Source organism: Schistocerca serialis, chromosome 1 (assembly GCF_023864345.2).
Source record: "Schistocerca serialis cubense isolate TAMUIC-IGC-003099 chromosome 1, iqSchSeri2.2, whole genome shotgun sequence".
NCBI lineage: Eukaryota > Metazoa > Arthropoda > Insecta > Orthoptera > Acrididae > Schistocerca > Schistocerca serialis.
Genome location: NC_064638.1, coordinates 815,522,371 through 815,534,724, shown reverse-complemented (window position 1 = coordinate 815,534,724; position 12,354 = coordinate 815,522,371). Strand labels below are relative to the sequence as shown.

The 12,354-nt window shown below is 39.2% G+C and overlaps 1 non-coding gene across 1 annotated transcript; it reads right to left on the bottom strand.

Annotated features, from left to right (window-relative positions):
* Positions 1-4,155: 4,155 nt before the first annotated feature.
* Trnas-cga (transfer RNA serine (anticodon CGA)) lies at positions 4,156-4,237 on the bottom strand. Its single transcript has one exon. It is a non-coding gene; the product is annotated as a tRNA-Ser (tRNA).
* Positions 4,238-12,354: the final 8,117 nt, after the last annotated feature.

The following is a 12,354-nucleotide window of genomic DNA, read 5'->3' as shown; positions in this document are numbered from 1 at the left end:
AACCTATTTTCTTCAATGTCTGTAGAAGATATTCATGGTTTACTACATCGAACGCCTTATAAAAATCTAAAAACAATAAAGCACACTTTATGTTTGTTACAGAAGTTATTGCAATGATATCCCTGAATTCCGCTAGATTTTGAAAAATGGTTCTGCCTTGCGCACAGTTCTGATGTTGACTAATAATTTTATCTGTAAGGCATGAAATTCTCTTGTTTATTATTCTAGCTATTAATTTATAATCAGAATTCAGCAGTGAAATTGGACGAAAATTATTTAAATCTTTGTTTCCATTATTTTTTGGCACCAGAACTATTTTATTCTCCTTAAACTCAGCCGGAATCATTTTACCCTGAATAACCTCATTTACAATGTCCGTGATTTTCGCACCCACTATTGGCCAGTAACGGATGTAAAATTCTGCTGGCAGACCATCCGGTCCTGGGGATTTTTTTGGTGGCGAGGCGCACAGAGTCTCATACACGTCTTCTTCACTGACAACCTCGAGAAAATTTTCGTTGTCATCTTCTGTCAGCTGTGGGGCTAGGATGTCAAGGAATTCTTCCAAGGAAGCATCACTACTTTGATGTACAGAATATAGCTCGCAATAATAGCGATAAATCTCGTCCATGATATCCTGCTGGGTTCTGAGAATCGTGCCGTGTTTTGTTCGAATTTCTTCAATAAAAGTCCTTCTCCCGTTTTTCGTATGCTTCACTAAATGATATAGGGAAGTAGTTTCATCTGCTGACACCGAATTTGCCTTCGATTTTATTTTCAACCCTTCCATTTGACTTCTCTTGATATTAAGTAACTTGGCTTTGACTTTTTTGATGTCTGCTATCCGAAGTGAGGAACCTGCTGAGACTTGATCATACAGATCTCTCAAAACGGAATAGTAATACTCTATAGTGCATTTCATTTCCCTTGCGCTCTGGGCACTGTATTGAATAAGAACTTTCCTCAACTTTGGCTTTGCCATTTTAACCCACCAGTCAATAGCAGTGGCATATCTACTACGGGCTCGCAGGCATATTGCCCATGTTTCTTTAATCAGATCTTCTAAATCATGATTAACTAACAAGGAAGTGTTCAAATTCCACTGATTCTTGAATCGGCGAACCGGCTGTCTTGTTAGATTTATGCAAGCTAAGACACTTGAATGGTCTGAAAAGTACGTAGGAATGGTTTCTACTTTTGTCACGGAAGTTACAAGATTTTTAGAAATATATAGTCTATCAATCCTGCTACGTGATGTTGCCGTGACATAAGTGAACTCAACAATGGAGGGGTATTTGATTTCCCATATATCCTTTAATTCTAAACCAGTAACTAATTGTTTTAGTTCACTTGAAAAATTAAAATTAGGTAACTGATCTTTTCGATTTACACAATTAAAATCACCTCCAAGTAATAACTGTCTTGGTGATTTCCTTAACAAGTATATCAAGTCGTCTTTGAAGAAACGTGCCCTGTCAGCTCGATGAGAACTTCCTGAAGGGGCGTACAAGTTGATGATAGTCACATCATAGATATTTAGTCCTATTCCCCTTCCGGATTCCAGTCGTTCCACCTCGCTTACTGTAATCCCTTCCCTTACCAAAATAGCTGTTCCAACACTTGTTTCGGGAGACACATTTATGTAACTGACAAAACCGGGAATTACCAAATCCGAAATTAGAACTTCTTGTAACAGGGCAATATCAGTCGCGGATTCGTACAAAAATTCCTTAAGGGCCGATAATTTCAAACCGGTCGTGATTTTATTTATGTTTATAGTGGTGACAGAATAAGATTGCGTCATTGTGCTGTCACTATGTAGTTGTTTTGTTGAACTAATTTAGTTTACTGTGGTTCAGGGCTCAGTTAAGCTGTAACAGTTTTCTCGGAAAGCTGAACATGGAATAACACTTCAATCAGTTTATTAGTTACTGTCCCGTTTTTTTTCTACTTCTGATGTTTTCTCTTGTACCGCAAGCAGACTGATTTCCTGGTAAATTTTCTGATTTTTCCTCCAGTGATTCGTGTACGACCGTTTCGGACTGAACATTCTTTGGGCTTGGGTCGCCCCTACTGGATTTTCCCCTCCCTTGGTTACGAGCTACATTCTCATTTGGTTGCGTCGGTATTTTACTTCGCGGCTTATCTGGAGCAGCAGCAGACGCTTTAGCAATTTCGGTTGCCGGCGCCTGCCCTGAGGTGTTGACCGTGATTTCAGTTTGGCCACCACTTCCTCGTTCTTTATTAATTTCACTCACTTTCTGATCGAGGGAAACAAATGGAGACTGCAGTTTTGCATCCTCTCCCTGAATTTGTTTATTAACAGATAGATTCTGATCTTTGCAATCGGCTACTGCACCTGTTGTTTCTTGCAAATTAATGCTGCTTACACCCCTTTCATTTTCTGGTACCGTATGTGTATTATCTTTCTGTTCATTAGTTTCCATTCGCATTTTGCCTTCAGGTTCCTCTGCCTTCTCATCGCACTGTTTTTGCTTGCGAAGTGAGGGAGTGGGACAAGACAGCTCGTCCTCTGAACAACTATCAGTTATCTCCAGAGGTCGTTTTTTCGGTTGCATTTCAGTTTCACGAGTAGTGGCAACGGGGTTTCCTTTTGTTGTTAACGGGGGAAATTGACTGTTATCGTGAAGGGAGACATCAGCTTGTCCCGCTGCGTTAACATCCTCAACCAGTTGTTCCGGGCTATTCTTTGGTAACAGATCATTTAAGGTAAGCTTCTGACGCTGTATCAAATTACTTTTAAGCACAACAGTTCGCCGCGGACATTCCTGTCTGAAGTGGCCGGTTTCGTTACATATATGACATGTAGCTTCCTGACCTGTATAAACAATTTGTGCCTTATACCCACAAACAGTTATGTGAGACGGGATATTCGTCTTAACGTCCATCTCTACACAGCGGACCCCGTTAAAACACTGCAGTTTAAAGCGAGGCGACCATCTTTCATTTGCAATTGATTTAACGTCACCGTAGTTTAAAAGAGCTTCCTTAATCTTATCATTTTCAATTTCAATGGGGAGATTCAAGACACGAACGGTTTTGTAATGAATGTCCGCTCTATAGATGGAAACCTTACTTTTATAACCATTTCTATGCACAAAATCTACTTCATAGCCCCACTTTCGTAACACTTTATCAACAGTCGAAGCACTGATTAACTTGACAAAAACACAGTATTTTTCCTGATCCAGTTGCCAGGTATGAACGGTTTCAGAATTTAGACCAATTACCTGTGTAATCCAGTCATCTATTTCCAGGGATGTCGGCTGAACAGGACGGGATTCTTTGTCAAAAGCAAATACCAGAGTATTCTTCCTGAGGTTTGTAGCCATGGTTAATCCAGCGAAGCAATTTCGGTTAAACAACCGAAATTCCAAGTAGCAGCAGCAAGACCAGAAAGAGCGATCAGATCACAAGGAACAGGAACGAACACGGAGATTAACGGACGGACGGCACTCGGCGAAGCACAAGTACAGCGATGTAAACACTGAAGTGCAGCGCAACAGTTAACAGCGGCCACTCGCGAGCGCGGCTGAAACGGAATTGCGATCGGTTCAGCAAACCGCTGTAGTCCTTATCTTGTGAAAACCAGTTTCCGAAATTCGATCTTCGTTGTATGGGAGTCGTTTCCCATGTAAAACTGGCATCTAAGCTGCATGTGTCTTTCATTGGATTTCTCTCCCTTGTTAGGTAGTACCGAGTCGGAGACAGTTGAAGCTAAACAATTTCATCTGTTCTTTTGCATATGCATTAATCTACAGGACCTCTAGTCACTTAAACAATTTTTATCTATGTTTCACGTATTAGTTCACAGAATTGTAATCTGTAAGTGAGCTATTTCGATGGTGTAGTTTCCTCTCAATAACGAGCACCTAACGCGATTTACAGGAGGATTATTACATAAAATTTGCAAGTTACGGTACGTGAAATGACAATGAGAGTTTTTTTTTTGTTTCTAGAAGTCTTAATTTTCGTAAATACGTAAAGGAAAACCTGAACATTTTCGGTATTGAGAAAATTAGTTGTATTTACAAAATACTATTACATGAATGCAGTTTTGATCTACCAGTAAATTATGGCATCATGATAGCAATATCTTGTCATTCGTTATTGTTTCTTGTTAAGAAAAATTTTCGCTGCGGACAGGATTCGAACCTGTGCGGGGAAACCCCATTGGATTTCGAGTCCAACTCCTTAACCACTCGGACACCGCAGCTCGATGGGTGTGCTTGCCTGTATCGATACATCTCGCCAAGTGCTTTGTACGATTAACTTATCGATGTTACCGAAGGTAGCGACACGTTTCTTCCGGCGGTTTATACAAGGACTGCACACTTTGCCAGCGTGGACGATCTAGTCACCGGTGGCGTTTGCTACCGAGTGGCTTACGCAACGCGGTTGGATTCACTACGTCGCCTGTGACACTGCTTTCCCCGTACTCCATTTAACTGCAGGCTATTGATGCGGAAAGGCTGCAGTACTTTACACTAACGAAGAGCTCAGATTATAGTTATGTCTGCGCAAACTAAGTTAACACGGTGGCTGATGCAAACGACCATAAATGGGAAATACCGTGCTGTTAGTCAGTGTAAAGTCCCGCAGCTCTTATTTTACTGTGTGCAACCTATATATTTCAACACTCCTGAGACAGTACGCTACAAGTTTAAATGAAATTTCACATTACCAATAAATTAGAAATACCGTACTTCTTAACGAGAAATTTATTGAGGGACGGAATACAGCACATTATTCAGTATAGTATCGTTGACCCTTTGTTGACCATGTTATGGTTTAATGACATAACGAGTAATATTAGTTGTAATTAGACTTTGTTTCATAAAGAAGCAGTTTTCTGATAGGACGTTTTATCTGATAAAAGTTCTCGTTACATCAGGTTAGACCTTGACAATATGGCGACCTGGTGCAAATTTTGAGGACTAGCTTAAAGGGTTACCAGATTATCTAATGGAAATGTAGGACACATTAGTAAAAAATGTAGGACATTTGTCAAAATGTAGGACATAATCGCTCAATGAAAAAAATTATGTAATTTCAAAATGCTATTTATAATACTCACCGACATATGCATTAATATTTTTTTAAAATTCTGAAACGTATGATATTAAACATGATAATCAATGGCAGTCAGTTATATTTCTCTGAAGAACTAATCCTGTGCAAAACATTTAGTTTCTTCGAAATATAATCAAAAAATTCCAAACAACTGAAGTTTTTAAAATTGAACTTTACAAAAACAACACCTTTCACTGAATCAACAGATAATCTGTTCTTTTCACCTGTCCACTGAGCTCTTATTTGTGAAAATACTCCTTCAACATTAGCATTACGTCCAGGAATAGCAAAAAAAATACTGAATTAGCTTCAACAGTTCAGAATGGCAGTCCTCATGCTTGCTACCACTAAAATATCTAACCCACTTATCATTACAGGACAATTTCTCAAGTTCAGAGCAAAAACTGGTTCACATTACATATCTCATCACAATACTTGACACCATCTATTACACTGCCTTTATCACTCAAGAACTGTACACGCTTTTGTACATCGTCCATGCATACTTTATTATTTAAATTTAACCACCTAAAACAACTGAGTTCTGTAAAGGAAACACACCTTTTATCTAAATAGCCCAGACATTTCGCCATACAACGAAACAGCCTTCTGCTCAAAATTTTCAGCTTCTTTATCAAGGCCCTGCTCGCTAGCACTTATCAAGACCTTATCTTTAGTGACATGAAATTACTCTCTAATCTATTCTTAAGAAGACAACACACATTATCTAAAATTGCGATCATCTAAACAATGAATATTTGTTCATTTTCAAGTTGTATCCCATGGTGGAACACAGACTTCAATGAATATAAGTGGTATAAATAAGCCTTACTCAAACAGTTTTCAAAGAAAAACTTTAGAACTTTAGGAGCAATGGATATAGACAAAAAGTAAGATTTTAAAGCCTCATATTGGCAATTATACATTGAAATTCTTAATTAATCGCCATAGCAATATGCCGATCAAAGTCAGATGAAAGATAAAAAAAAAAAAAAAACTATTTGATATCCTCACCTTTGTGTGCAACAGAAACATATGTTCCTGGAGGACAAATAAGGCATTGTGCTTCGTATTTGCTTCTTACTGCCTCGAAACACTTATACTTTAACGACAATGTTTCACTGAATTTGCATTTTCGTTTCGGCATTTCGGCTTGTAAAAAAAGCACTGTGAATTAACTGTTGACTTTCCACAATCTTAATATTCGATAACCAAACTGCAAATGTCAGTGAGACAAAATCAAGTCATTGGCTCTTCATATTTGTTTTATGATTCGTTGCCTCGATTTCCCGTCATTTATCACACCGTTACCAACATCTGCACAGCACACAGCACACAGACACCACCGACACCAAAGTCCATTTTAACCCAGAGTTCAAATGCTGTGTAGCTACATCCATCGTTCTTTCTTACTGTGGAGTGTATATGCTGTATCATTTTTCAGGTTTCATTTGCTGGCAGGAAGCCAGGTGACCGTAGGTTGGTTACGAAAGACGTTACTTCCAAAGTATCTGGATGTCGTATTCTGGAATAATGCCTTAGGACATGATATATCAGGTAGGAGTAACAGCAGCCGTATAGCGTAAGAATGACAGTGCGAATACTAACAGACGTGTTTGAGTGAAGAGAGAGCTTGTGCTAGAATTGTTGAATAGTCTTACCGGGCAGATACCATAGTAAAGAGTCCACATATCGCGCGAAATCCTGCTGAAAAAATAAATGCCGAGTTGCGGTTTTCGTAGTAGAAGTCATGAACATTCTTCAGTCACCTATGTGCCCATACCGTAGAGATCGCAAAAATAACAATTGTTGCTCAATGCTGCCATCAACTATTCCATTTCTCATTCATGCATTGAACGCGAAGAAATCTTACGCATCTTGGCAAGAACAGTGGTACAACTCATATGCAAATCGACTTAAAGAATCCTGTAAAACTTATATTGAAACAGTATAAGCGTCCTTTAAATTTCAAGTAGGCTAAGTATTTATGGTAGCAAATTCCTTTATATTCTAAGCAGCACTAACATGGTTAGTTCTGTTCTCGTCGAATGTGAGGTGCTATCAGGTATTTGGTAATTAGTTCTTTGAGTTGCACCTCTTTTCTTGCTTTTATGAAAACTTCTTTGTTTTGTTATGGCCCCTCATGTAACACTTTTGCCACACTTTCACTGCAATTAACACATTTGTTTTTTCTGCTTACTGTTGTATAATATGACATTCGAACCATGTGTCCGAATAAGAAATGAAAAATAAGTTGGCGTTATTTAATTAGAAAAATGCAAAACTCTGCGTTATAAGTTATTAAAATTAATGATTTAATAAGGAATATCTATTAGCTACAATGTAAGGAACACAATTTATGGAAGCAGAGAATCATAAATGGATTTATGTAATGCAGCAACACTTTTCGCCGAGAAAAGGGATACAATCTGAACTTTCCTTATAGTAGAAATTCCCATCTTTTTCTTGTAACTGCAGCACAGGAAATATTTCAATATTTGCAACAGCTGTAACTGTTAAAATGGTTCCTGTTCCTTCAGTCACGCGTGCATATCTGGACATTGTAACGTAAGATACAGACACTTTATAAATAGAGACATTGTAATAATCAGTGATACTGAAAATTACATTCAAGCTGTCTTACGCATGAAAAGTGTAACAATTCAAAATGTGCCGCTCTTCTTGAATGACCCACGACACCTGGCAGTAGCGACGCTTCAGCTACGTCGGTCTTGTCGCACCAGTCCGAAGGCATCATTAAATCATTCAGTCGTTAGTAGCAACGGGTGATGTGTACGCGAGATTGTGACTCGCGCTTATTGGGAATCCCTCGTTCGTGGGGAACAATTGCAAGCCCCAGATCCTTAACATGAAGGAGGTTCAGCTGGTTACTTCAACCTTTCGGGCTAGCCAGACACACTGATTCCTTCAGTGTAGCGCGCGTGCGGCCCGAACATCTACGAGCGTCACAGACCTGTTCCTGGTTTATCTCGCCTAGAAGCCGCCCGTCGCTCTAAGAAGAAAAGTAATCACTGACAGCTCGCTATTATTCAGTAGGCTAGAGTCTCGTTCGTTATCGGAATTTCCCAGGCAAATCGTTCCACCAACTAAGAACGGGCATGCACCACCACCCACCGAATCAAGAAAGAGCTACCAACCTGTCAATTCTTCCGGTGTTCGGACCTGGAGAGCGACACTTTTCTTGCCGTGCCGAATCGTGTAGTAGCCTAACAATTACCCTGTTGTGGACAAATTGAGAGATAGAAGTGACGTTTTTCGTGCACGTTGGGACACTTCACACGTGTTTTTCAGTGACATAAACTAAAAATTACCGTTTTCTGACTTGTCTCTTTTCTCGCTGGGGTGCAACACTGTAGAAATGGATAAATCCTATGTCCAGCAAATGATTCTTCTAGACTTAGATACAGATTAGTTCATTGCAGATGCATATGAATTCGTTGCAGACTTATATAGAGTACGTTTTGAAGTAAATCCGGCTACTGAGAGTTTGGAACCGTTTTCGTGTACTCAGTTGGATGGCACTGGTCTAATACAGCTAAATTTCGAAAACGTGATGTGCTGCCACATTCAGACTGTCTTGAGGAAAGTATCTTCTCGCAACTGCGAAATGTCGCTTGATTGGAGCTGTATCATTCGCTAACAGGGCTGGTTCGAGAACGTTTTCCCACACAAGAGCGACCTATCATTTGGCGCTCTGCCCGCTTTTCCATCGTACATTTTTCACCCCTGTCGATTTTCGAAACTAATTGTGATACCTAATGTAGTCAAATCTTCAACCTAGGCGCCCTCTGTACCCCACTCAGCTTCATATCCTAAGCGGCCTCTACTATTGTGATACACCCCATACAGAAATTTTAGATTTGTGGCATCTCTAACAGCTTTCTAAGTTTGGCTCCAAGCGACGACTTGAGTTTCTTGTGTCTTAAACCGGCCCTCTTCGCATGAATCCCTGCGTGCAGAAGCGTGACATTCAGCAAATATGTCGGTGCACCAACGGACTTTGCATGTTATCGAATTTAAAGCTGTCGTACTTCCAACAGCCGTGTTTATGAATTACAAATTCCCCGTGGCACATAGGCGTGCTACGCGTATGTACAGTTTTCATAGAACTGTTGCAGCATGTATCTACATTAATTGAAATAGATGATTATGGATCAATACGAAACCAGTATGAGAAAATTGTGTTAAGCCTTTGAAAATATATCAGTGTATCTCAGACCTGTAATAACGTCTGTGATAAGCACAGTAATAATGTTGAAAGTTTCACTATTCATCGAGTAAGTTGGACTAGAGCACGAGTTCATAAACACAGCTGCATGGACATATCCCACATTTAAAATATACTAAATATATTCACAAACATGATAGAGTTCTTTTAATATGTTAACGGCATCTTAACTTTAAGAACACACAAAGAAGACCGAAAATAATGATTCTGGTGCAATAACTCCTTTAAATTGTTGTTCCAGCCTCATCCTAATCTGAAAAAAATGAAGACTTTCTACATGAAAAGACGACCAATGAGAACCACTGTGAAGTGCATATATGTGAATTCCATGCAATACAATGCTCGTTTTACAATAATTCCCGCAAACATGACCTCGTTTTGACGTCACGCGCAATATAGACGACCGTATGATAGGCTATCGACTTTGTGACGAGGATGAAAATAAATATTGTTGCTCCTCGATTCTCTCAAAGCAATTTAAGCCGTCCTCTTAGGTACCAGCCCAAGCACACACTCGGAAATCGCCAAATATTCGAAAATAGAGAGACAAATATTAGTGAAGAGGCGTAATATGAATTTTATTTCTGCTCGTTTCAGTTGTAGCAATAAAAGCTGCACTCTTAGGTTCCTGTCTAACCACACCCTCCGTGAACGCAACACATTCGTAAATAAACAGCGATGTATTTATGAGAAGGAAGATTATGAATGTTAATGCTCCTCGTTTCACTCGCATCAATTTAAACTGTCGTATTAGGTCCCTGCCTAACCACATACTCAGAAATCGCTAAATATTTATTTCATCCTTCGTTCTCAGATCAGACTGAATGTAAATGACATCAAATATTGCAGAACATACTTGTATTACATTCATAAGAAAGTAACAGAAAGCGTCAACAACGCTAATATGAAGAAAATGCGTGTAACGGGATGCCAACCAACAACTTTTGACTCCAGAAACCACGACGTTATTCGTCACGCTACCACTTAACCATGCGATGTTTAGCTCCGCTCTTGGTTATCACATTCTATCTTGGGGGTTTGTATCGTTGATGCGTTATTCATTGACATTTAATGATATGGTGATGTGTTTGAATAAATTTTCAATACACTGAAACAACATACTGCAAGTTATAACAGAAGTTGTTTCATTCTTAATTTGTAAATTATTGACGATAATAACTCATTCCTAAGAGAGCACTCTTATAGGAAAGCATTAACCGTCGGTAAATCATTTCGTGACATTTTGTTATAGCAATAATTATAATAAATCATTCCAAGGATGACGTGTTCTTGTAAATCTCCAGTGTGTGCGCACGAAATCTTGTGAGAGGACCGTATCGAATGCTAACGAAAGTCGATATTGTGTGTGACGTCAAAATGACGTCGCGTTCGAGAATTGTTGTGAAACGAGCTTTATCTTACAAGAAGTATCTAGGAAAATAGTGGCTAATCTAAGAAAAACTGTTGTAAATGATTTCGTAACTTATTCATAATTGACAATGTATAAAAAGGCACATTATTAATACAGAATAATAGATGACGTTCTGCAACTGAACCACGAACGTGAAGGGGCAACTACGATGCATAGAACCGCCCACGCTTGTCTCGACTGATATTTGTACGTAATAAAATTGCGAATAACGCCTTAATCTTTCCGCAGATTCTCTTTCCCCACTATTCCCTCTCAAAGGAAAGGAATGCAAAGGAAAGGATTGCGATCCCCACCTGACTTTTCCTTCGTATCACCGAGGGACAAAGACGCAAGGTAGCGCTGAATGTCTGACACATGTAATTTTACTACATGTTGGTTTCAGGAGTTCTCCGTAGGAAATAATTCAATAAGTAGATCAGTAAACACTTTGAGATAGTCAGTACTACTTCGAATACTCGAACACTCAAGTGCGTGCTGTAGGTTTAGCAAAGAAAATTGTTTTTTGTGAAAATTTTATTTGTTCACTTTTTGCATATTTTACGGCAGTATGGCGGTCAGGAAAACTTTACTTTGGGCGAAGCCTCAGACTATGGTAATATGTTATACTCACGCTAGTTGAATTCAAAATTTTATAGAAACATTATTTTAGATTGATGATGTTAAATTAAATAGGCCTCCATTCAACGAAAATAATGATTAACAACGAGAATTCATACACTTCACTGTGATGGATAATGGAGAATGGAGGGAGAAAGGGATAGACTTTGAGTCAGAGCACAATTTGTGCGGTGACATGTTTTCGAAAAAAATTAATTTTTGTAGTTGTGCTCTCACCGAGACTATAAATGAACCCAACGACACATGAAAATCTGGACGTTGAGCTAATGACATAGTGTGTCTGAAATTCCGAAAAGATTTCTGAGACAACATCTGTACTATTGAGATAGATTGAGACAAACCTCACGCTACATCGATTGAGGAACGAAAATAAGACAACAGTTCTATAAAACACTTGCTTAGCACCTGGCGTTGACCGGATATGTATTTATTCTAATCTTCTATTGGTCCGTCTCTCTTTGCCCCTCTTTCTGTCCATTTCCTCCTCTTTCCCTTCTATCTCCTTCTCTTTCCTTATCTGCCCATCTCCTTCTCTCTGTCCGTCTCCTCTGCTCTTTCTCTAGTTCTTCCTTCTCCTCCGTCTGCTCATCTCCTCCTCCTCCATACCTCTGCCCATCTCTTCCTTTCCCCTCGCTGTGCACTTCCTCCTCATCCTCTCTCTCTCTCTCTCTCTCTCTCTTCATGTTATGACACTTACCCAGCAGGAGGCTGGTGGTTCTTACCGCACTGCATTTCTTTTCTGATGGTAACTAATACCATATTTGTTTGGAGTTGTTGCAAGGGTTTACGATGAGCATTCTACCTATAGCTTTGCCCACGTATGCACATTTCAAATACATTTCACATGTATATAACATATTTCAGACATATTTCACTTGTATACCTAGTGAATTTTGTCCTGCAGTTTTTCACGCAGCTCAATGTTTATGATGTCGTATATGCTGAACTATGTCTGTAGAAT